General features: G+C 45.1%; 1 long non-coding RNA gene across 1 annotated transcript; it reads left to right on the top strand.

Annotated features, from left to right (window-relative positions):
* The first annotated feature begins 1,387 nt into the window (after positions 1-1,387).
* LOC308354718 lies at positions 1,388-25,038 on the top strand. The gene is made up of 3 exons (XR_013967900.1): positions 1,388-1,482; positions 2,416-2,544; positions 24,446-25,038. It is a non-coding gene; the product is annotated as an uncharacterized lncRNA (long non-coding RNA).
* The last annotated feature ends 1,928 nt before the right edge of the window (positions 25,039-26,966 follow it).

Raw genomic sequence — 26,966 nt, 5'->3', positions numbered from 1 at the left:
GATTAAGGCAGGCTCTGTGGAAGAGGGGTGACATGTGGAAAGAGGCAGTTGACATCTCCAGCGTGGGCTAAAATAACCAGGTGGCTCGGTCCTGCTTTGAGACAGGCCCAGGAGTTGCTCAGATCCAAACATTGTTTACTGCAAACCCACTTCCGCACCCTGGGCGTCAAGGAGAAGGCAATATATTTGCTCATAAAGCATTTTACAAGCCTGAGCAATGGGGCATGGATCGTAAAGGGCTCTAACTAATTCAGTGCTGGGGTGGAAATAGCTTCAATATGTGGGAGGAGAAGAATCAAGTGGGTAATGTGACAACTGGGGATTGGAAACAGCTGCCAAAAGGACCGGTCTGCACTTTCCTCTCCTGGCAGAGAGCAGGTCCGTCAGGAACACAAGCAGATGCCTGGCCAGGGAGCCTCGGAAGCAAACCTGGGGCTGGGCAAACTGTTGTCCTGTGTGAGAGTGAGTTTGGGGATGGTCAGGGGAAGGGGACGGAGAAGAATCAGAATGAGAGAGGCTATCTGCCCGTCGCAGAGCACCGGGCAAGGCAGAACCATGATTCCTGAGCTTGGTCATCGGTTCAGAAGGAGGCCCCTGCTGGGGGTAGTCAGGGAGGGCTTCACGGGGGAGGGAAATCTGAAGACTTGAGTGGAGACTTTCCAGGTCGCTGAGGAGTGGTGGGAAGGTAGAGAACAGCCCACAGGAAATACAGAGGTGTGAGCTTACGTGCTGTGTCCTGGGAGTGATAAGACCATGACGAGCCACCATGGCCACCCCCGTGCTGGCCATGCTTCTTCCCCTCCCCCTGCAGCCCTGGCCTTTGCTATGAACCTGGGGTACCCTCCCACTGCAACTCTGGCCCAGCCCTGTGCTCGCTTTGACCAAAAGGATGAGACCGAGGAGAAGGTGGGCAATAAAGGATGAACTCAGCAAGTCTGATGGTCCAAACCCCAAGCATTGCAAAGGAAGCTTTTGTCCTGGGCTAGTACCTGGTTCCCAGGAGGTAATCTCTAAGACCTCAGAATAGCCTGATTGATGCAGGCGAGGCCTGGGGCCAGGCCAGATAGTGATGCCAACGATGCTGTTAACGATGGGGTCCTTGGGCTCCATGGTATCAGCTTGATCTCTGGAAGGACTGGAAATGGGCATCAACCACACGGCAGTCAGCCAAGCTTCTGTGACCAACGCCCGGTGAGAACCCTGGACACCAAGGCTTGGGTGAGCTGCCCTAATTGGCAATAGTCCGTGTATGTTGTCACCCATCAGTGCTGGGAGAAACAGCACTGTTTGTAGAACTCCATGGGAGAGGACAGCTGGCAGCTTGCCCCTGATGTCTCTTAGACTCTGACCTGTGAGCTATTGCTGATTTACTCTGTATCCTTTTGCTAGAGCAAATTGTAGCCATGAGCACAACAGCTTTGCTAAGTTCTGTGACTCCTCTTACACCTGAAGGTGGCCTTGGGGACCTCCAACCTATACAAGGTATGCCAGTGCTGGGCCTAGGCCTGAAGAAGCCTTAACCATGTTTCTCATTGTTCTCTTACATTCATTCAATTGCCTTAGGAAATTGTCTTAGGAAGAGTATGCTCGAGGCTGCCCACTAGTCCAGGAGGGGAAAGAGAGGTGCGTGGAGCAAGGCCACCGCCAACGGGTTTATCCTAGACCAACTTACCACCAGCTGGCTGTCCGGGAGTGAGCCCTGCTGAGAACAGCAGAACCAGTCAGCGGCACCACCACTCCCCTACACCAGGCTGCCCCACAGGCTCGTGAGAAATAATATACGCATGTTGCTTTAAGCTGCCGAGCATTAGAGTGCTGCACTGGCCGGCAGCAGTAGAATTGAAAGCTCCCTGGTGGGCCTGGCCTGCTCTAACTGACAGCCGGGCCTCGAAGGGCCTCGGAAGTGGGTTAGTCTGAGGGACTATCCACCCTCCACTTCCAAGTCGGATTACAGTCACAAAGCAGCCAACCACGCATCTTCACTCATGCACACGCAAGAGATCAGGGTCTCCAAAATATGTCCGAGTGTCCCCAAGGCTTGGAGGAAGGGGCATAGGTAAGTGGAGAAGGGTGGTCTGAAAGCAGGTTAAGGTAAAAGGGAGAAAGAGTGGGTCCCAGGGAGACGTGCAGAAAGAGGAGAAAGAAGAACAAACATGAAGAAAAGGAAGGTATGGAGGGTGCGGTGTGGAAAAATGCGTTGGGAGTGTTTTTTACAACCTTCCATCGGGGGTTTATGTACTCTTATACCAGGCAGGACGTATCTCCAAAATGCTGCAGGCTTCCCAGGTTCAGTCCTAGATGCAATTATGTCTTTCCTCAAGCTCCTACTCTTCTTGGATATACCATTGCCCTTTTGGACTTCAGCACGGTTTTGAATTCTCTGGCTCTGACTCTCTGTCCCCTCCCTCAAATAAGGTTTGCTTCATCTCTGGATCTATCCACTCCCACCTTGCCTGCTGTTCCACCCCTACTTGATGGAACCCTAGTCGCCAGGATCCTCCCCAGACTGATGCCCTCCAGCCCAGGACTCTACTGACACTTGTGGTAAGTCAGATTACTTTAGAAAAAATATTCCCTACCTTTACCCCAGCTCCTGGAAGGGAGTTGCTCACACACACATTGATAGAGAGCTTGCCCATGTGACTTGGTTTGGGCCAATGAGATATGAGCGTGAGTAAAAATGTTCTCATTCCAAGCTTATGTCTTAAGGGACATCAGGTTTCTGCCTGTTCCCCTAGAAGATTCTCTTCCCCACCATGAGAGATCATGTCCCAGGTCCCTGCTGCTTCTTCGTCTCAGGTCCAGAAGGAGACCTGGGGGGTGATGTGAACTTGATCCTCAGCTTGAAATAGAGCTACCTTGGTCAACTTACAGGCATTAAAACCAATTTGGGGGCAGCTTGTTATGCAGTACATTAAATTGGCTGCTGACTAGTGCACCACCATGAGGGGGGAGCCAACATCTTGCTGAAGTGGGATCAGCATTATCTACCACAAATCACTAATTAAAGAAGATTCTTTTTATTCAGAGGCACTTCCATAAGCCCATCCTTGGTGTCACCATTTTTTTTTAAAAGATTTTATTTATTTGTTTGAGAGAGAGAGGGAGAGATCACAAATAGGCAGAGAGGCAGGCGGGGGAGGGGTGAAAGCAGGCTCCCCGCCGAGTGGAGAGCCCGATGCGGGGCTCAATCCCAGGACCCTGAGACCATGACCCGAGCCAAAGGCAGAGGCTTAACCCCCTGAGCTGCCCAGGCGCCCCTGGTGTCACCATTTTTAAGCTGCATAGAATTTGGCTATTAGTTGTTCATGAGATTTGGGGAAATAATGCTAAAACATGAACGCTTGGAAGAACACTCAAATGAGAACTGGTCTACTATCTCCAGTCCAAATGAAGTCAAGATATTAAGTGTTATTATTGTCTCAAGGAAAGAAACTTGTACACAGGCACTTTGGAAAACCTCTCCCCCTTCTTTTTCATTTGGCTGGCTGCTTTGATGTCAGAAGGATCTAAGTCTGAGGGTATGGAAGTGCTTCTTTGATACCCTGCTACAGGATGGGCTTATTAAAAAGGATCTTGCAGGGGCACCCAGGTGGCTCAGTCGGTTAAATGTCTGCCTTTGGCTTAGGTCATGATCCCAGAGTCCTGTGATCTAGTCCTACATCAGGGTCCCTGCTCAGGAGGGAATTTGCTTCTCCTGCTGCCCCTCCCCCTGCTCATGTTCTCTCTTATTCTCTCAAATAATAAACAAAATCTTAAAAAAAAAAACCTGATAAGATAGTTATCTTGGAATATGTGAAGGGTTGCCGGGGGGAGGAGGGATTAGACTAGTTTTCTGTGTGAGGTGGAAGACATAGGAGTCAAATCAATATTCAGAAGAATTCTCTGAAAAGAGACACCATGTACTGCCAAAGGAGAGGAGTTTTCCATCACCGGAGCTATTTATGTGTTGAATGGATGACCTCTTTCATTCAATAATGAAACTCAATAAATTCCATTCAGTAACTATGTCTGTAAAGCCTACCACATGCCGGGTGTTGTGAGAGGGGCTGAGTGATGAACAAAGCAAGAATAATACCTTCCCTCCTGGAATTTTGAGTCTGGTGGTGAAATTAGGTATTATACATGCAACACATAAGTGGATATATATATGAGTGGCAAATTGCAGGAAGTACCTTAGGAGTACAATGACCGCTTTCCATTGGGTGGCCACGGAGGATACATAACAGATATTTGTCGCTAATGTGTCAGATTACTTCAACTTCAGGTGCTAGAAAACCCTTTTATCTCAGGCATACAGGCCCTTCACCAGGACCAGGAGATGACTTGAAGTGGTTCTAAGTAGTCAGTGAACTCTCATCTCCCTTGATCAGTGACTTGGTTGTAGGGAGGTTATTTACCAGTGAAATCAAAGTCATTTCTGGCCAATGAGAGGAAAGTCAAAGTCTGCTGGCTAGGCCTTACTAGAAAACTTTCCTTTTCTGCTAAAAAAATGGACAGACGCAGATAGAATGGCCTTTGCTTTTTGTTCTTCCTTCTTCATTCAGACTGAAATATTTGGATGATGTTTGGAGGTATGGCAGTTATCTTATGACCATGAGGCCACAGGTCAAGTACCCTAAGAGTAGAGAGATGGAAAGACAAGGAGAACCTGGTTCTTGACAATATTACCAAGCTGCTGCATCATCTCTGAACTATGAACTTCTGACCTCTTCGTGAGTGAGAAAAATAAGACCCTATTTGTTTAAGCTAGAGAAGTTGAGTGTCCGATCATTTGCAGTCGAACACATTCCCAATTGATGAGTCCAATAGAACTCTACTGATGAATCATTGAACACTACACCAGAAACTAATGATGCACTGTATATTAGCTAATTGAATTTAAATTTTAAAAAAGAGAGAGAGAGAAAGATTCTCTGAGGAAGTAACATTTACTGAGACCTGAGAGACCAGCACATGCTATTTGAGTGGAGAATGAGACAAAAGTATTGCAGGTAGAGGGGCAGCATGTGTAAAGACTGTTGGCAGGAAGAAGCTTGGCATGTTTGAAAAAACTAAAAGAAAGGCTGGTGATCTGAAGTTAAGAGGGCAAAGCATGGCCAGATCAGGCTGGGCCTTTAGGATGGGATAAAGAGTTTTCTTTTGCAATCCACACTTTACACAATTTCAACATTTAAAACACATTTCAACACCCTCCAGTCCCATGTCAACAACGCCAACCATGTGCTCTCCCAGAGTACAAGGCATGTGCTACTGATCTCTTGCTGAGCCTGGGCAAACGCTTCCCTCTATCTTCCCCTCAACCCGATTAGTTGTCAATGTGCAGGCAGAGTAGGAAAATGGGACAAAATATTTGGTGGTTTGATTACTGGCTGGTTTGCCTTGGTGCTAGCTATTGATCATATAAAGAGAAAAGTAGCCATCTTTGCCCTTCAAATATGGATTGCACCATTTTTGCCTTGACAATGGAAGGCGGCTTTTCTTTCTTTCTTTTTTTTTTTTTTCCTTACTATGAAGAGAGTTGATAAAGGCACTATTTTTGAACTGTGTAGAGAAACCCCAAGGCATGATGCAGTATTTTTGAGACTGGTAACCAGGGGGAACTGACACCACCTCTAGAGCTGAAGGTGCCAGGAGAGAGAATGTTGCTTGAGGACTCATAAGGGTGGACATAGCAGAGACCAGAGAAAGAAAGAGATAAGTGACAAGGGCTTCCTGAAGGAGCTGTGTGACCTGTCGAGGGACAATCAGCTCACAGAGACTCTGTAAGGAACCAGAAAAATAAACATCCACCCTCCATCTCCTACTCACTCCCACCCCCCCCCCCCCCCGCCACAGTGGTCCTCATTGGCAAAGTCCAGCCAAAAGCAGGGAGCATGGGAGAAGATCCCGCTGACTTTTAATTGATGAGAAAAGGGAAGGTAGGTTTTAATGTAACAACAAAACAATATAGGAAGGAAAATTTCCATTACTTTTGGAGAAATAACACTATTTGTTTATAACTATTTGTTATAATTTTTAAGAGTCTAAATTGTGTCCATTGAAAGTATTTCACTCAGGACACATCATCTCTACTTGGAACTCCAGGCTGCTGGAAAGAGGCAGAACCATCTAGCTTCAAAACTATGTCAGTCAGTTGTCTTTGGGCTCTAGGAGATGGAATGACACCAAGCCAGGTGGGAGGCAGGCTGGTGGATGGTTCCCTCCTTCACTCCCCACATTTGCTTTAACACATGTGTTGAGCCCTCCTGCCATCCCCACCCTACTGTTGATGGTGCACGGAGCAATTTCGGACCAACGACTGAAAAGGGACTGTAGAGGCTTAACCATGGGATCTCAGAACACGCAGTGAGAAAATTCTCTAGTGGGGACAGCTGAAACCTAGACTCATGTCCAGTGGATTGACAATGGGCACCTTGGCCTCAGTCAACATTACTAGGCATTCACTCAAGGAAACACTGAAGTAAAGGATAATGAAATCCCCAAGTGCTGATGGTAGGAAACATTCACATGCACCCCATGAGCTATAAGCACATTCCTTCTCTACATTCCCCTTGGCAAAGGTGGGTGGGACTTGCATTGTCCTTAATATGGGCTGCACCCCAGAGTAGGTGTACTTGAGCCGCAGGGTGGCTTGCCTTGAACCTTGTTGTGTTTAGAGAAGGCCCAGTACACCTGAGCCTATCGAGGAAGAGTAAAGATGAGACAAGATAGAACACCAAATAAATCCCACACACAGGATCATAGTACCTTGACCTCCTCCCATTAGAAAATCATGGACTGGTAAATGTAGACATCACTTCCCAATGCTAGGGCCTTACTGCCATCCCCACCGAACCACCCAGTATGTCTGCTTTTGCCCCCCACCAAGTCTGGAGTTGGCGTCTGGCCACCATATTGTTTCACAACATCTGAAGAACACATCCTTTCTAAGATAGTTTCTGACCCATTCCTGACACGTACTAGCAGATCCACCAGAGTGAACTTCACATCTGCAGCTTCATGACTCTAGGTGATGAGATTTCCACAAAAGAAAATCAATATTTAGTTGCCACAGTGGAGATTTATTTATTGTATTTGCTATTACAGTCTGATGGCTAAAATACGTGAGTGGCCATAATTGTCATTGATTGGTGCGCAGATGAGTTAATGGAAACAAGGAGGGCCAGGTAGGAAACACACAGTTTTCACTCAGAGCTGGACTCCATATTTGCACCTGCACAGCAAAAGAAAGTCATGGACTGATATCTCTCAGGCACCAGCAGAGATTTTGCCAACTGGGTTTGGGCTGAGAGGGAAACTTCTGGGACTTTGCCCATGAGGCTCATGTCTTTCCCCTTCCTCTTTTCCACAACCCTCCACCCCTTTTAAATCCTACTTGCCAAAATTGCCCCCAGACCCTGCCCCATGCTTCTCCCCTCAATGATCCATAAATCCAGCCTTCAGAGACATCTCCTTTTGGAACTCTGCCACCTTTATTGTCCAAGGCCCCAGCACCTCCTTTCCCACCACCTCCACGGCCCTGACTTCGGCTGTCACTCAGCAAATGCTGCTGTTTTGAGAGTTTTCCCTACTGAATTATAATCTCTTGGCAGTCAAGGACTCTTGGTGACCCATCTCAGTCATGGCTCCTTATAGTCATTGTCATGGATGATAAATTAAGGTGTGATTCTATCCTCAGTGATAGAAAGAAATGCCACGCCTCCTATTTTTCTCCTTTGCTTACTGAAGTTAAGGTATACTTGGTCCTCCAACTTTCTTTTTACCCTCACCTTTCAGGAAAAACCGCTTTTGGGTTGTAAACATTGCTTCCTACCAGTTATCAACACAGGGACACCAACCCTCCCAAGGGTTTTTTTTTTGTTTTTTTTTTTTTTTCTGGGAGGTTGCAGGGGATGAGGTTCTTTGTTTACTGAAATTGAATGGACGAGGTGCTTAAGGCAGCATTCACAATTCACGTGTTCTTCTCAAACCTCCAGAGGCTCTCCAGAGGGGAGGGGATTGTAATCCATCAGCCTCAGGAGGAGAAATCAGAGCCTGGGTTCATCTGGGGTGTCCCAGTGGAGTCACATTAATAATGAAAACCCAGGTTCTCTCTCTCAGGACTTCTAGACTCCTGTAGGGCCATCACTTCTGGGACCCCACGGAGGATGTCTCTGATGTGTTCTCAGAAAAGTGCTCTTGGCCACCCTGTGATGGCTACCTTGTTCCCTGGTCCTGCTCGGGTAGCCAGTCTCCAGATGCCCCCTCCCCAACAATTCTTGCTTTCCGGTTTTCATGCTTTTGTGTAGTTCCCTCCCACACTGGATCAGGCCAACCCATTAGCCAATAGTATTTAGGATATGATGGTATGTGACTTCTGACTAGGTCAAAGAAGACACTCAGGCAAAAAAAAAAAAAAAAAAAAAAAAAAAAGACATTTTTAATCCTCCTAAGATAGGAAAAATTACCATTCCATTGTAAAAAGAGATTGAAATAGAAAGGCAAGGCAGGGGATAATGGTATGAGAATTATCACACAATTTATCAAGATACAAGTACTTAGACATTCTTTTGTTTCTTCAAATCCCACAATAATTATTCTGCTGTGGCAGAATAATTTCAGGCAGATCACCCTCGTTCAGCTGTGTATGTTTCTAAGCAGCCTCATTCCCTTGCCTAAAATTGGTACCTCACTTTGCTGATTTATTCTGAACACCAAATAAATATGGGCTGCAGATATTCCCGTGCTCGCTTTGTTTTAATATCTGCAATCTTTTCTGGGGATGCCCCAGTTTACAGGTTAGACACTGAGCAGGTGCAGCGGGGTGGACTAGGGAGGGAAGGCTCTGAGTCCTGGCTGGGTTGTCCTCAACCGTGTGCCTCTGGACCACTTTGCCTCTCCCTGCAGGTCTCAGTTACTTTATTTTCAGTAACCCTTCAGGGTCGTGGCAAGGGTCAAAGGAGAGTTGGACAAAGAAGCACTTTGTGAATTGTGATGTTTTATAGAAGCACAAACTTCGAGGTACCGAGGGGAATGTAGAAATGAGCAGGACTCTGTCCTTGACCATGGGCAGTCCTGCCCTGGAGCATGAGGTTCTCCACGCACACAGCTGTAAACCTTACTAGCACTTTGCTTCTCTTCCCTTGGTACCAGCCAGCCCAACTAAGCGGCTTCATCGCCCTCCCAGGCCACTCAGCCTTTCCCTGGGTCTCATGGGCACTAAGCCCACGATACAGCAGCCAGGGGAATTGTTTACAAATCTAATCCCATCAGGTCACTCACACACTTAAAACATTCTGGCAGTTTCTTCCAATTGTCTTGAAACCAAGTTTTAAGTTCTCTCCGTAACCTCCAAGAGTGGGTTTGCTCTGCCAGAGCCCATCTTTCTAGCCTGAGTTCAGACCCCTCCCAAAGACTCCTCCCCCATTCCTTCTCGGATTGCAAAAGGATTCTCCCTGCCTCAGGGCCTTTGTTCCCAGTCCTCAGCTAGAAGAGCCCTTTCCCTGTGCTCTCTCTCCACACCTGGCGTCCTTTCAGATCTGTGGGCAGCCTTCAGCAGCCCCGCAATCTCAATTAGATCATCTAGTATTCTTTTTCATTTTTTCATTTATTTATTTCATTTATTTCATTACATTGTAATACGTATTTTTCATTTGTTTAGTGTATGTCTTCCTGACCCAGCTGATAGGCTCTGAAAGCTGTGATTATGTCTGTTTCATTCATTTTTGTATCTGTCAGGGTGTTTTGGATGAAAGCAACAGAAATCAGTCTGGCTAATGGAAGAAAAAGGAAATTCATTGGAAGGACATCTGGAGTTAGTAGTCAGGCCAAAGAACAGGCAGGGCTTGGAAACAAGCAGGAACAAGGCAGCTCTAAAAAGTAGGAAGCTAAAATGGCAGGAAATGTTCTGGTAAAAACAGCCTGACTGGAGTGTGAGATCCCTGAATGCCAACTTGTTTTTAGTCTCTTTAATAATCTGTTTTGATTTGAAATCCAGAGTGAGAACATTTAATTGGCCTGACTTAGACTGTGGGCTCACCCTCGTTTGGGGGAGGGAGAGAAGCCTCCCTGGACTGGATCCAAAAGAGAGAAGTAATCTCCATTCTAAACAAACAAACAAACAAACACACACACACACATCTTCGGCCTTCCAAAGGGGAGAGTGTGTGCTGCCTAGCCTCAAATGAGGTATCTATCAGGCCACTGTACCGATGCTGGCTGAACATCCAGACAGGGTAGCTACCCAAAAAAAACACTTGTTCAGTGACTAAATGAAAACTGACTTGTGGGCAAAGTTCAGAGCTTGCTCAGTACATGTACTTAAAAAGAAGTGATTGTAAATACCGGTCTTAGTGCTTCAGAATATAAACCTCTTGGTGCATTTAACAATACTTGGAACCACACATCCTGACTTAGTGTCATGGAATCCATAAGCAGTTGGAGATACTAGGGGTCGTGTACCTTCAGCTGAGGGTAAACCAAAAATATTCCTGAAATGTCATACCCAGTACAACTTTTAATGAACTCAGAAGATGGTAATGTTTATCTCTTTGGGTAACTTTCTCTGGCATTGTCCAGGAGAATTTCCTCTTTGGTCTTTAAGGATATACAACCCATCACACACTGAGCCACCTCACAAGAGATTGGGCAAGAAGACAGGAGGCATTTGAAGGGTGTTTTCTCTCTTGGTGTCTCAGGAGGACCAAAAAAATCAATGACCATCCCTTAAACTGATATATTTACTGAGGAGGAAACTAGATACGTGAGAAAGGAATGTGGGGCAATGAGTGAGGGCTTGGTCTTATCTGGCTAGTTGGTGGAACATTCTTATACCTGACGGTTTAAGGATTTATTTTCTTTTCAGGATTTGTGAGTAAAATATTTTCAATTTATAGGAGAAGGGGAGAGAACAGATACATTTCCAGATTCTATTTCCAGGGCCCTTTGGCTATATTCCCAGTGCCAGAAAATTTTCTCCAAGGGTCCTAGGCCAGACATCTGGATTTCCAGATGAGTTTTGTAGCCAAGAAAATTTTAGAGAGGAGACATGTTTCAGTCACCTTTTGTAGATTTGTAAACCATTCCCAAAACAGTGACATAAAACAGCAGTGCTTTCTAATTCTTCATGATTCTGTGGACAGACTGATATCAGCTGAGTTGTTCTTCTGTTCCACATGGTACAGCTGATATTCGGCTATATTTGGCTGCGAGTCTGACTGGATCTGGGTCATCAAAAATGGCCTCTCATCCTCTAGGACCTCTCACCATTCAGTAGTTTAGCCCAAATTTTTCACTATCATGGCAGTTTACTTCCAAGAAGGAGCATTTCAAGAGGACAAGCCCCGACGTGAACTCAGTTATCAAGCCTCTGTTGGCATTACCTTGCCAATGTCTCAATGACCAAACCAAGTCTTGTGGTCAAGTGCAGAGACAGGGAGGGGAGTACAAAAGGGTGTAAAAGCCAAGGTGGGGTTCATTGGAGACCAAAAATCTATCAATCTACCCCCAAGAGAGCAGGGAGTTGGGCAGGCTGAGTCTTCCCAGTTGTCAGTGATTGTCAATGATTTTGCCGTTCCAGAAATTCACTGTGATTGGTGTACATCTAGCCCCATCATTTTCTCTGCAATTGCCTCTTATCTACAGACCCTGCCAAAGAAATGAGTTTAGGTTGTCATGTTTTTATTTCAAGATCTTTTCTCCTTTATTTCTATTATAAACCACTGGTATTTTTGAGGTTGTTTATTATGCATCATTATTATGCCAATAGCTGACTGATACAAATCTCGATGTTAAAGGTCCTGATTGGCCAATTTTCTGCTCCACTGATCATTGAAGGCCTCAGTCTCCTTAATCTTGTGGTTCTACCAAACCTTAGGGTATGATCCTGAGCTGCATGTTTGGAACCTGACTACAAGCCTATTCAGGCTTTGTGAAGAAGAAAAACATTCATCATCTTTGGGAAGAAGAAAAACACATGAAGAGCCACATAGGTAATATTTAAAGGCCAAAACTTGGAAGTTGAGGGTATCAATTTCACTTACATTCAGCTGGCAAGAGTATAGTTAACTACATGATCACCCCTAACTGCAAAGGAGGTTAAAAAATATAATGTCTGCCTGAGTAGCCAGGTAGCTAACTACAGTGAAGAAAAGGAAGACAGATTTTGGTAAACAATTGGCAATCTCTACTTATAGATGGGGAAAATGGCTAAAAATCTTTGAAGGTTTTCACGGATAGTAAGATAGCGTGAGTTATCATAGTGACATAGTTTGTGAAACAAACTAGACGGGGAAGCAGTTATTTGATTTATACAAGTAACGGAGAAAATGTGATAGTCCTATTTCTTCTATGCTGAGGACTTGGGGACTTGAACATTAAAGAGCATATTTGGGAAACAAAATGACTGCCTTCAAATGTTTTAAAGTAGGTCATGGTGAAAAGAGATAAAATTTATTCTGTTAAGTCTCCAGGAATAGATGTAAGATAATAAAAGGAAACTACAGAGAAATATATTTATGTTCACTATGAGAAAAGGAGGTTCTAGCAGAGAGATCCAAATTGATTTATGCCTCAGACACATTTGGGGCTACAAGCTACTGAAAAAATGCTAGCTCTTGTCGAGTACCTACAATGTGCCCGGTACAGCTCAAGCACTTTCACATACTCTTCTTTCCAAACTCTGAAAGTCTATAAATGAAGAGGCCGCACCCTACATTTTCTGAAGTTTTCTGAAGAGGCCACTTTCCTCCACATTCATTCCTACTACTTCCTATCTGACACTTTCCTCTTTTCCTGATGTTGTCTCCAAATTCCAGAGGCAATTTACTTCAACTCCGTGTACTTTTCTTCAAATCCTATTTTTGGGGACTCACTGATAATCCTTAACATATATGAGTTAAATGTGTGGGGTAGAACTTCCTAGGGAGAAAACCCTGGGGGATGTTGTATGTATACCAAGTTGTGGGTTCCGTGGTGGGTGGAGAAGCTGGCCATGGCAGGGAAAGAAGGAATCCTACGGCTTAGTAACTTTCCGATTCCCAGCAGAAAGCCAAGATCCTTGAGAGGGACGAGTATAGCTTTGTGGTGACCCTCATGTCTACTGCGTTACCACACGGGGGAGTCTAGAGAATACTGCCAAGGAGAGTGAGTGGGCTGGTTTGGAAGCTCTGTCCAATGCACAGATGTCCAGTGTCTTCCACATACCTCTTCTAGGAACTAGTGGGGAAAGAAGCCTTTTCTGATCTATTAGGAGTTCCTCTTTCCTAATGAGAGTGAAGAGTCTTTTTCTTATTCCTTGTGCCAAATTTTCTGGATTTCCCAGATGTTTCCAGTTGCTTCTCTTTAAGTTCAATAGTCACTTCAGTCAATCCAGAACCTCTGATGTTATGTTATTCTTCCAGGGGGAATCCCAAACAGGAGACAAAAACTGACATTAAGGTAGAGACCCTAAAACTCCAAATCTCCTTAAATGGTATGAGAAGATTTAATGTTTTGTACACACCTGTAATAAGTGGTAAGAACTTCTGGCATATTCCCAGGAAATTGAGAGAGAACTGAGAGGGCGTGTTAAGAACCTAGATGGACGCATAAATATCCCAGTTAATCTGTCAGGGAGACAATTCAAGGATCCTGGAGTCAGATAGTGGTGTCCTGAAGAGCCTACTTGGAGAACAAAGGTGTCCTATCTCTCACCCACCCACACCCCACCTGCCAGTCTCTTCTTGTGTCTTTGAAGCCCTAGAGCTTCCTATTTGGCTAGAGGTTAATAGAGGTTTGCTATGCTCACGAGTCACAGGCTCTAAAGTGTGATTGGGAAAGTTCCGGTCTCACTAGGGGCTGGGAATATTTGAAAATTGAGTTTAGAATAAATCCTTATTCCTATGTGAAGCTCCCACTCTGAGAATACACCAGCCTCATTACACGCTAGCCATGCCTTTGAAATGAACTCACCACATTAACTGGCAACATTTTGTTAGTGAAGGAAATAAGGAAAGGCAATCTTCTCTCAAGAAGAAAGAAGTGTCCCCAGGAAATCTCGGGTTTCCTCCTCTAGGTAATTTGTTTAAATGTTCCTATCATTAAAGTATTTGCATTGTCTCTAGTCTCTTGATGGGGAACAGGCTAAGGAAGACAATCAGGAAAAAAAAAATGTTGAGGTCTCCATTAAGTTGCCCTCCGGTTTGGGCTAGTTAGTTAATTAGGCTGATTTTGGCCACAAGTAAACAAAAAACCAACACAAAAAATAATTTATAATCTCCCACAGAATGGCCCAACAATGTTTTCAAGGACACTGATTCTTTCATCTTCTACACTGTCATTCTCAACATATTGGCAGCATTGCCTCCATGCCGGCTCTGCTCAGTCACAGGACAACTGTGACCATATGTTGCTGCCATAGCTTCAGACAGTTTCATACAGGTTGAGTATAAGATGTCTATTAGACATCCAAGTGTGACTGTGGAGAAGGCATTTGTGTGTGTGTCTGGAGTTTAGGAGAGAGATCTGGTCTGGGTGTATAAATTTGTGAGTCACTGGCATAGAGGGGGTGTTTAGAGGCATGAGACCAGATGTCATCAAGAGAGTGAATACAGACCAAGGAAAGATCAAAGATGGGTCCCTGGTATTAAAACGTTAGAGAGAAGTGGCAGAGCTGGCACAGGAGCATAAAAAGAAGCAAACAAAGAGATGGGAAGAAAACCAGAAGAGTGTGGCAGCTAGAATCCGAGCACAGGAAGGACACCAAGGAGGAAGGAATTATCAACTGTGCCCAGTGCTACTAACGGTCAAGAAAGAGGACTAAAATGCAAGAATTAGATCTAGCAACACAGTCATTGCTGTCCTTGATAAGCACAGTTTTCCTTTAGTGTAGGGGCAAAATCTTGTTTGGAGTGGCTTAAGAGAGAACGGTTGGAAAGGAGTTAGATACTGTGAGTTTAGAAAAATACTTTCAGTTTTGCTACAAAGGGAAGCAAAGAAGATATAATTGAAAGATTTTTTTGATGGGAAGATAACAGCATATTTATATAAATAGGAATGATCTTTAAGAGAGAGAAAATTAAAAATAAAGAGGAGAAGAGACAAGTGATTGGTGTCTGATTATAGGAAAATGGGAATTTCTATTAAAACAAGGTATTTCTTTCTAGAGAAGTACAGATAATCCATCTACAGTATTAGGTAGGAAAGCAGATGGAGGCTGGTGGGAGTTCATAGAAGCTCTTCTTTAAATGTAAAGAACAAGGTCATCAGCTAAGAATGAGGATGAAGGGGGTGGAATTGGAGGTTTGAGAAGAAAGAAAAAGATGTGAAATCATTGTGTAAAGGTAAATAGACTAGGAAATACTGTGTAATTGGCAGCAATAAGAAAGGCACATTTGAAGTTCATGCCTATAAAATGGGGATGATAATAAAAACACCATGTCAGGTTGTCATGAAGATTAAATAAGTCAATTTATGTAAAGTAATCAGAATAATGCTCGGCATGCGGTAACACTGTGGAAGTCTTAACCATTATTGGAGTAGCAGAAAGGGGTAGATTTGTTAATTCAGCAGAACTTGAGCAGTGGGTGAGATTCCAGTTGTGTTATATTATTTATTATCATAGATCATATGTCTAATAATAAATATAAGTAATAATAAATACAAGAAATAACAGTTAAGCTAGGAGAAGGCAGAGTACCTCTATCTTGGGAAGACTTTGAAGCACTCACTCAACGTCTACTTTATGGTGGTCCTTAATTCATCTAGGTGTTAGAGATCAGGAGAACAGTTGTCTTGTGGGGGTGGGGTGAGTGGAAAGGGGAGTGAGAAGGTCTTCTGAGATGCAGGTAATAATTCTGTTTCTTGGTCTGGTGGTGGTTACATAGGTGTGTTTCATTTGAAAAAAAAAATGTATCAAGCCATACACTTGAGATATATGTACCTTTCTGTGTGTGTGTGTGTGTCTCAATAAAAAATTTTAACCACATAAAAATTTAACTTAAAAAATTTTAATGAGCATAGAAACAGGGAGATGAATGTCTGCTAATATCAGTAGGCTTCCTCAGAGAATGATAAACTTTATCCTTATTTAAATTTTCCTTTTTTAAGCTATCTCAAGTAGGTTTCTTCAGCCTGGAGGATGAGTCATTGATTCCCAAGCCCTTCTTCTAGAAGCCAGTCCTCCATAATGACAGATTTGGGACCCAGAAGTCTTCCCTTCTTTCCCCTGAATCCTGGTCATCTTCAAAAGTAGATGAATCTGTACCCTGCAGAAAGCTAAGTCATTTTCAGATTATTAATCTCTACCATCTCATCAAGATCAACATTTATCAAATTCTGGTAAGAATCTTGAGTTCTTGGAAAGAAGATAGTGTGAACCACTAGTGACTAAATCGCATCTAAAAAGTCACTTCAAAACAGAGGCAGGGTCTAACTACAAACATTCTAGAGTCACCTTGCCCACCAAATGTTCTGCCTCCACAGAGGAAAAGCAACATCTCCCTTAGGCCTGGAGTGTGAGATGAGGATGCTAGAGGCTGGATCATTAGCCAACACAGGGTCAGGACTCCCAATCTGAGATGTCTTGTGATCAGCCCAGACACCGGGGACTGTGGTTAAAGCTATGGTCTCAGAAGCTTGGTGATATATACCTCCACCTCAGTACCCTAGATGGCTTCATGAGAAAATAGAAACCAACTCAAGGTCCAATTCCTCCCATATGACTTCGAGAGGACACACATCCAGCTCATGAAGCAAAGGTGGCAAAGCAATGAGGTGTTTGCTGCCAAGCAGAGATCAGACCCTCGGTGCTGAGCTCTAACCCCCTCCAGATGGCTCAGCCGCCCAAACCTAACCCAGACCCAGACAAATGAGAAAACACCTTCTCTAGACAGGCTCAGATTGACCCAACTTCAGCCAATACAGTAATTATTGCAAAGCCAAAGCTATGGAAACTTGACTCTTGACATCTGTTCTTCATGTATCTTGTATGACCATTTTCCCTCCAATCTTTCTCTTTGGACGGAATGGATGACTTCACTTGCCTCCAACCACAATGACTAGGACTTAAAGTTTGCTCAGAAATAAAATTTGGCTTCAGAAGCATCATTCTGCCTCTGTGTGGGTTCTATGTCTCCAGATCTCCTGTACTGTCTAGAAGACACGAGTTCTGAGACTGAGTGCTTCTGGCAAGCCCACTCACTGTCATGACCGAGTGCGAATTTTATTCATTTACAACAAATATTTAGCGAGCACCTATTTCTTTTCCATGAACCATTCTATCTACTGAGAATATGTCATAAACGAGATAAACGAAGTCCCTTCTGTCATAGGTTTTACATTCTAGAGAGAGGGAAATAGGCAATGAACAAGGAAACACAAAATCTTTAAAAAGCATTTTATTTATTTATTTGACAGATAGACAGTGAGAGAGGGAACACAAGCAGGGTGAGGGGTAGAGGGAGAGGGAGAATTAGGCTCTCCACTGAGCAAGGAGCCTGATGTGGGACTCGATCCCAGGACCCCGGGATCATGACCTGAACTGAAAACAGACACTTAACTAACTGAGCCACCCAGGCACCCCCAGATAAAAATTTTAAAGACGGTTTCAACTGTTGGTAAGAGCTGTGAATAAAAATGAAACAATGGGGTGAGAGCAAGAGTGGCTATGTTGGGAGCGAGCTGCTTCGGTGGGGTGGCAGGAAGAGACCTCTCCGGGGAATGTCACAGCTAATCTCGGATTTAAACTACAAGGAAGCATATCCCAGCAAAGATCTGGGGGAGGTATTCCAGGCCGGAAGAACAGCAAGTGCAAAGGCTTGAAGGCAGGGACCAGCTTGGTGTGTTCAGGAACGAAAAGAAGGTCAGTATGGCTGGAGTAAAGGAAAAAGGCCAACGAGGCGTGTAGGGGCTGTGCATTGTGATAAGAAATAAAATTTGCGGGGCGCCTGGGTGGCTCAGTGGGTTAAAGCGTCTGCCTTTGGCTCAGATCATGATCCCAGGGTCCTGGGATCAAGCCCCGCATCGGGCTCTCTGCTCAGCAGGGAGCCTGCTTCCTCCTCTCTCTGCCTGCTTCTCTGTGATCTCCGTCTGTCAAATAAATAAAATAAAAATCTAAAATAAAATAAAATTTGCCTGCCTGAAAGGGATGGATTGTTCAAATGTACTGGGTAGCCCCAAAGGGGGAAAAAATAGTTTTGAGTGTGAAGGAGGCACCTAGCAAAGTGGTTAGGGGCTCAGGCTCTGGAAATAGTACTCTCTTGGGCTGTATCCCAGCTCTACACTCTGCTACGTGAGCTAGGGCAAGTGGCTTAACCTCTTGGGGCCTCAGTTCCCTTGTTTTAAGTTAAATGTAATAGTAGTTTTTACCTCAGAGATATTATTTTGTTTTGAGGATTAAATAAGTTTATATATTTATGGAGTTTGGGATAATTCCTGGCATGTGGTAATGCTTCTATTTTAAGTGTTTCATTGTTGTGTGTTACTACCGTTATAGACTTCTTGATAATGAGAGAAGGACTTTCAGTGTGTTCTTTACTATGTTATATTTTACATTTTTAATGGTTATTAGAATAACATTGTCACAAGTTGCATTATGTGTCCTTAACTCTTCCTTCCCTTACTTCCCCTGCCATGGCTTCTGTATTAGTCTGCGAAGGTAAACAACAGAAATTTTTCTTATTTAAAATTTAAAAAAATCTGGGTGGCTCAGTCAGTTAAGAGGCCAAGTCTTGGTTTCAGCTCAGGTCATGACCTCATGGGTGGTGGGATTGAAGCCTTCATGGAGCATCGCGCTCAGGAAGGAGTCTGAAGATACTCTCCCTTTGCCATTCCCCAGACTTCTGTCTGGCCATGTCCATGCACATAATCTCTCTCTCTAAAATAAATGAATAAATCTTTGAAAAAATAAAATTACTAAAATTCTTAAAAAACAAATTTATTTTCTCACATTTTTGGAAGTTAGAAGTCCAAAATCAAGGTATTAGCAGGGTTGGTTCCTCCTGAGGGCCATGAAAAGCAGGTCTCAATTTCCAAATGACCACCTTCTCTGCCTCCACATTGTCCTCTCTCAATCTGTCTCTCTGTGTCCAAATTTCCCCTTCTTATGAGGACACCAGTCATTTTAGATTAAGGCCTACCTTAATGACCTCATTTGAATTCCATTACCTCTGTAAAGACCCTATTTCCAAACCAGGTCACATGAGGAGGTACTGGGGGTGAAGACATCTCCATAGGAATTCTGGTAGATGTAATTCAACAGGTTCACTGAGGGAAATACACCTTTTCATCCCACTTACTTGGGGCTTGGTCATATGACTTGCTTGGGCAAATAGAATGCGGGCAAAAGTGACAGTTTCAAATTCCAAGACAATATCTTATGAGATGTTACATGTTTTCCCATGCTCCTCTTGATCTCTGCATTTGATCTCTGCAATCAGGATGTCACACCCCAGTCAGAGTTTCAAAATAAAACCAAGGAGAACCTAACCTAAAGTCTTGAGTCCAGCCTAGCCAAGCTGATCTACATCTGGCCTGTGATCACCTGAAAACCAATGGGCAAAAAACAAATATCTGTTGTTATAAGCCACTGGATGTTTTGGGGTTATTTGCCATGCAGCATTATCACAGTAAAAACGGACTAATAAAACATGAAACATATTTCAAACATTTTTCACTCAGAATATAATAATCAACTGTTTTGTTTTTATACCCCAGTTCTTCCCATCTTAACTAAAATCTACATACTTTTTTTTTTTTTTAGTAGGCTCCATGCCCAATGTGGAGCCTGGTGTGGGGCCTGAACTCACGACCCTGAGATCAAGACCTGAGCCTTGGCTCAGTGGGTTGAGTTGAGTTGGATGCTCAACCCACTGAGCCACCCAGGTGCCCTGGCTATATACATTTGTAGCGTTATTTAGTTATGTGTTGTTATCATTCCAGGCTCTGATTTTTTTTTCTATTGAGCACCATGTCAGACACTTTCCATGCAGCTTCACAGTTGTCCTAACAGTCCAATTTCCTGTCTACATAATACCTCCTTCATCTGCTCCTCTCTGGGGGTCACCTGTGAACTCAGGTGATCTCTACCATAGCTTGCTTAGTCCTGACCATTTCTAATGCTTCCAGATTGTTGCAATTATAAACACTGTCATCAAAAGGTGTGGTAAAGCCAAGCTGTCTGCTGGCCTGCCTGCAACCACCGGGAGGCCCCCAGGATATGCCAGGCTTAGCCATCTTGCCATTGGTCCATGAGTGGTCTCCAGCTTTGCTGAATTTTAGAAGCCTGACTGTGTTGGTACTCCCGAATTAGCCAGAGGCAGAAAGACAGTGATGTAAGCCAAACTGATGCATTTCCAGTAAGGAGAAGCTCCCCAGGTCAGGGATTGCATTGCTTTTATCGCATAACAAGGGTTTCTACTCTGCCAATACTCTTGTTCTTTTTTTTTTTTTTATAAAAAATTTTTTTTAAGATTTTATTTATTTATTTGACAGAGAGAGATCACAAGTAGGCAGAGAGGCAGGCAGATAGAGAGAGGAGGAAGCAGGCTCCCTACCAAGCAGAGAGCCCGAAGCGGGGCTCGATCCCAGGACCCTGGGATCATGACCCGAGCCGAAGGCAGAGGCTTTAACTCACTGAGCCACCCAGGTGCCCCAGTACTCTTGTTCTTGAGGAGCTAAATTTGTCCCAAGATTCGCAAATCTTGAATCAGAACAAGAGGGGAACGGGGACTCTGAGGGCTGTTTCATCCAGCCTGGGAAAATAGGGCTGATAAGTGACCACATGAGACTGTGCTGGAGACTCAGGGTGTCTTACCTCAGGCCTGTGTCGGACAGTCACTCGGTCTGTTACTCTCTGACACCCTGGCATTTCTATGTTCTCTACAGAGGAATTGGAGGGCCTCAACTGCTGGAGATGGGGAGAATTCCCCTCCTCAAATTCTTTTGTGTGGCTGAAAACATGTACTGTCACCACTTGGGATAGTACATTCGGGCTAATCTCAAGAAATGCACTTGAAGTATTATAAGAATATTTGGAAAGGCTTGAGTTTTTTGCTTTGGCTGAAAAACTTAACCTCTTTGAGCCTCAGTTTCCCCCATCTGCCCCCAGAGGGCAGACTTTCAAGGTGATTAAGGTGATCAAGTTTTCAGACCTTGTTAGTTGTTTCTATGGCCGCCTGGGGCTCCCCTCCATTGCTTAGAATTCTCCAGACTCACCTAACTCCTTGCAAAGTTTGCCAAGGTAGAAGGTACCAATGTCTGTTATACCCCCAAGAGACCCAAAAAAGTCCCTCAAAGGGTAAAACAGTAGCAGGGGACATAAATAGCTGTCCACCTTCCACACACATCTCTACTGCTCAGTGACCCGTGGTTGCATCCTTTGTCTCCCCTCTTGAAGTCTCATTAAAGACTGGCTTTAACTTGGGGACCCAGGTGCCGTCGGCGATATATGGCGATCCTAGCAAAAATGTCAGGGTCTGCAAGTGACATGAGCAATGATAAGAATGGCTAACAATAATCAACATAATCATATCTCATGCCTTTCATTTCTCAAAGTACTCTTGGAAAAAAGTACAAAGTCATCTTCAGTATTTGTAAACTGAAAGACATCTATACCAAGTGCTTCTGTGGTTTGTCTTCTTCTTCATCTTCTGGGTGTATTAAAAGCAGAAGGTGCAGGTGACCATTAGCAAATGATGTGTGTGTGTGTGTGTGTGTGTGTGTGTGTGCGTGTGCACGTGCATTCATGCACACACATGGGGGGGCATGAAAAGAACAAGAGACAAGGAAAAAGAGAGAGAGAGAGGAAGTGGGAGGAAAAAGAAGGTGAGTAGACAAGGAAGGAGAGACATTCAAGTCAAATTCAAAGGAGGTTGCAATAAATTCCAGAATAACACTTCCTTATCAAAGATAATACTTTCTCAGCATTCACAAATTGCTGCCCACTCTCCTGAACTCCCTATTCCTGGACTCCGATGACATAATCAGAATCAGACTGGCACTCTGGCAAGTCTGGTGAGTTATTTTGATGATCTCCCAGAAGGGCCCAGACTCAACTATTTTCTAGCCAAAGTCCTTATTTCTGCCAGTGACTCTCCATGAGGTAGGTATTATCATTTTATCTGTTTTTCAGAATAGAGAACTGAAGGTTGTAGACACTAAGGAGCTTGCCCAAGATCAAACACATCATGAGGATTTAGACGTCAGTCTAACCACAGGGCCCAAGGACATAACAGTTGTGAGCATAGTTAGAAATACACCTGCCACGTGATAGACATTCAACACAGCTGCCACCCGTGTTACCACTAGACGCTACCACCATGTCCAGGGAAATGGACAATTCCTGCCACGGCTGGCCAAATCAATTCTCCGTCATCTTTGCTTTTTGCATCTCTCAGTTGGCTGTGAATATGTCTTATTAACTAGCCTAAGTCTGGTATTGGAGCTTCCAGGATGTTCTGGGAATTGCTACATAGTCGGCAGGAAAACCCATAACCACTGACCTGGACTGGTACACACAACATATTCAGGCAGAGCTCTTATTAGCTGAAACACAACAATACAGCCAAAGCATCTGTTAAAATATTGAAATCCTTCCAAACTAGTCGGTAAGTCATCACTGTGCCCAGCTCTCCAGTGCCCACCACCATCCAGGAAATCCCAGCTCTTCCCTAAGATACTCCCTCAATGCAGCAACCATGATGGTTAATTTTATGTCACTTTCATCCGTCCATGGGGTGCCCAGATATTTGGGTAAACATTAGTCTGTGAGGGTTATTTCTATATGAGATTAACATTTGAATCAGTGGACTAAGAATAGAGCAAATTTCCCTCCTTAATGTGGGTGGCCATCACCCAAGGAGTGGAAGACCTGAATAGAGCATAAAGTCTGGGCAAGAGGGACTTCTCTCTGACTGACTGCTTCAAGCTGGGACATTGGTCTCTTCCTGCCTTTGGAAACAGACTTGGGCTGGAACTGACACCACCGGCTCTCCTGGGTTTCCAGCCTGTTGACCACGGCTCTTGGGACCACTCAGCCTCCGTAGTCACGTGAGCCAATTCCTTCTATATTGGAAGACAGATAGATAGATAAATAGGTAGATAGATACAGAGAGAGAGAGAGAAAGAGAGAGATTGGATTTGGTAGATATTGATATTGATATTGATATTGATATCTGTTTCTCTGGAGAACTCAGACTAATACATCATCTAAAGCGTTGATGCCTGACGAGCCAGCAGCCTCTGGAAGTTTCCTTGAGCTGGTGTGGCAGAGTGTCATTGGGATTAGTTACGGCCGGAGAGCCCCCAGTAATTAAGCACATTAGCTCCCCTCAAGAGGTGCATGCCTCTGAAGGTGCCAGACCACCACAGCCCTGGAGAGCACGGAGCGGCCAGGAGGAGTCAGTGGTCCGACCTTCTCCTCCATCCCACCAGGTCCCACCCATCCTGCTGCTTCTCAAGCCAGCCCAACCTCAGTGCCTGTTCGTGAGGCCTGAGCCAAACTGCTTCACTAAGTCATTGCCATCTGTGGGTAGAATCTACTGCGGGGAAGTGGGGGGCCCCCAGAGAGGGGATGGGGTGCAGTTTACTAGGAGACGCATAGTCCAGAGGTGTCTGGTTTGTGATAGGTCTGCGTCCAAGATCCAGATCCCAATACCTGTAAGTCCTTGCCCAAGGGCCCACGTGAAAGGGAACCTCGGTTTTGTCTTCGTTCTTTCTGGACCCATTCACACACAGACTCAGATGGGAAGGAGCTGCATGGTCTTTTCCACTCTGCGTGTATTTGCTAGTGTAATCAGATGTAGGAGAAAACCATGTGTCATCAGTAAAAGAAGTCGGTACGTCACAGAAACTTCTGTAGGAGGGGGAAAGACTCAGAAAAACCACAGGGTAACAGACACACTCCCAAGCTGATAGGGACTTGCCGCTGCTGCGTGTCGTCTGTGCTCAGCCATAAAGCCATCTCAACACCGGCGCTTTTGAAAAAAGCCATCAGTTCCTGCATGTTAGTGCGGGTTCAGCGGCAGTCCCCGGGGCTCTGGTGCTCGTTGTTCTGCATGAGATATGTGTGGAAAGAGGGAACACGTTCGTGTGTGAGTGCGGGGATCAAAGAGGGAGGAAGAGTGGGAGAAGGAGAATATAGAAAGCAGAATTAAAGCAGCATTTGACACAGATGGCAGGAGAGGAATGAAGACATTTCCTTTCTTGGTGAAACTGAGGCAGTGGATCAGAGCTGAGTGTTGAGTTCCAGAAGACCGCTGTGTGAGAAGCCCCCAGGGGAGCACTGGGTTGTACCTCGGGAGCTGGAGCCACCCAGCCAGGGCTGCGCACAGAGTCCCGGAGGCTTCTGTGTGGGCAGCTCTCTGTCCCCTCACGTGTCTAGGTTACACAAACTGACCGGACACCAGCACCTGGCATTCCCTGACACGTTGGTGAAGGCCCACGTTGCTGCTTGGTCTTCAAATATTTCTCCTTTCCCTTCTCGCAGCTTTGGGATTTGTCCTGTTCTGCCCTTGGGGGAGGATGCTAGCCATCCTCTTGGTGACAAGCTCCAGATCCAGGACTCTTGGGTGATGACTGAAGGCCAGAGGATGCCAAGAGCCCAGAGAGGAAGAGCAGACTCCTGGCCTCCCCTGCCAAAGATGAAGATCACCAAACTGGGAGCAAAGGTAGCATAGGCTCCTGGGTTTCGCCTGATAATGAATGGCCCAGGACATTTGCTGCCCTGGCTATGGTGGAAGAGAGCGAGGAACAAATGAAGAGTTTCTTGGGCTCACAGAAGCTTTCGGCCGGACTCGTGATGTCTCCTTGGCATGCTCAAGTGTCAGAATGTCATTCAACTTTCCCAGGGTGCTGTGAGCCAACCTGGTCTCTGACCTACTCAGAGAATTTTCCAACACCCATGACATTAATATGATAGGAAGGGATTATCTTTCCCTCTGGGCAGAGGGCAGATTGCCACAGATTGTATTGTTCAAAAACAGCTGCTGTATCTCCCATTGTATGTGTTCTTCTGGAATAGGGGTCAACAAACCACAGCCTGTAGGCTAGCTGTCTGGCTTTGCGATACAAGTTCTATTGGAGCACAGTCTTGTCCATTTTGTCTGCGGCTGCCTTCGTATGGCTGCAGGATGCTGCGGAGCCCCAGTGAGCACTGGGAAAGCTCAGGTGGGGTCTTGCTGGCAGGTCCCCGTTGCTGGCCTGAGCCACTTGCCGTCGCCTCTGCTGGTCTTCATCCATCAAGGCGATGGGTTGCAGCCTCAGGTCCCCGTCTCCACTCCAGCGTCCCTGAACCCCACCCCAGCGGTCTGGGACCACCTGCCTCGCCTTCCCTGTGACTCTCCTCCCTCCCCACTTCTTAGGATTGGAACACGCATGCAGTGGTGGGCCACTCCCTAGGCTAGGATGGAACAAAGAACAAGCAAGAAAAGGGGAAAGTCGGGCTCTGAGAAAGAGGTCACAAATTTAATAGATGCCTTTCTTTCTGGAAGGACTCACAGGGTTCCCCCCATAGGGCAGCTTTTAATTTAAATTACTTCCAACCCGAAGCAGCACTGGTCTTCATCCAAGATGGGTCAGTTCCCAGGATGACCCAGGGCCATGTCTGTGCAGCAAAAGGGTTGAACCGTCGGTCTCAGGAAGCCAAACGGACAGCCAAGGGCCCTGGAGATATGCCCTTGGTGATGCATACGCTGTTACAAAGGCACTGACATGTCACATCCTCCCCCAAGAATTGTGGATCATTCCAAATGGACTGGCCGCTCTGGGGAAAGGCACACGAGTCCATCCGAAGGGTGGAGGTCAGGGCACAGTGGGCAAAAACAGCCACTTCATTTTATGGCTGATTTAGTAGCTGTTTCAGCTGGCTTAAATTTCTTCAAGCACTTAGCAATTAACCCTTTCTTAGCATGTTCCAGAAAATAAAGTATCTTGTAGGGTCCACAAAGCATTCAGCTCAGGTCCGCAGCTCATTGTCTACATGCTCCCTAGCAACAAAAGAGCTAGTGATGGCATTCATGTGAACAGATCAGGTACAACTTACGATTTGTGCAACCATGGAATTTTTCCCAGGAACAGGGTTTGGTTACTGTCTTTAAAGAATTAATTGTACTTGACTTTTTCATTAGGAAAGGTGAGGAAGGAGAAGGTTAATGAGCTTGAAGACCTCAGGCCTTCCCTGGATCTGCAGAGGTTTAAGCTCTTGGCTCCTCAGTTTCTCCCTCCAGAAAGAGAGCATGGAATTATCTGCCTTGCAGGGAGGTCGTGAGGATCAAAACGATAATGTGGCTGGAAGACCTCTGTCAGCGGTGAGGTATTAAAGGCAAATGGGAGACTGATTCAAATTCGCTCCCTCCTCTCATACCCTCTCTCCTCCTTCCACACACACATAAGTGCCAAGTGTACAAAGTCCAGGTTTGCTGTTGAAATTACAGATGATCAGACCTGGAAGGGCTTGATTTTATTCCAGCTCCCTTTTTACGTTGTCATCCCAAAACCAAGCAGTGATTAGACCAAGAGCTCAGGCTAAATGAGTCCCAGATTTGGCAGGATTTGCCTCTAGTGTTTTGACAAGACTGTGCGTGTGTGTGTGGCCCGCACACACGTGCACATGCATGTACACACATGTGTAAGTTCTCGTGAATACCAGGTATAATCACTCACTGAGATCACTCCAATTAATGACACGATAGAACTCGGTGGACTCTGCAAATGTCCCTACAAGACACTCAATCCAGGACCCTGCATGTCACATTCATCTCTGCATTCTTCTCTTTCTCATGGATATGCAACAAAGAGCTGTTGGAGGAAGGCTCTGAGTGTGTTAGGCTGAGCCTGGGGACTCTTTCTGGGATTCTTGTATATTTATTGTATTTGGGGTTTCTACAACCTCATTCATTTTCTTTCCCATGCGTGATCTTTGCACTAGTAAGTTGGCAATAGTTCATAGTCCCATGCAAATGTGCCTGCCTTAGTATACTGGCAGCTGCCCTGGAAAAACTCACCTTGGG

The sequence above is a fragment of the Martes martes genome, assembly GCF_963455335.1.
Source record: "Martes martes genome assembly, chromosome: 1".
NCBI classification, from domain to species: domain Eukaryota; kingdom Metazoa; phylum Chordata; class Mammalia; order Carnivora; family Mustelidae; genus Martes; species Martes martes.
Note: the sequence above shows the minus strand (reverse complement) of the source record. Positions and strands in the feature narration are given on the sequence as shown.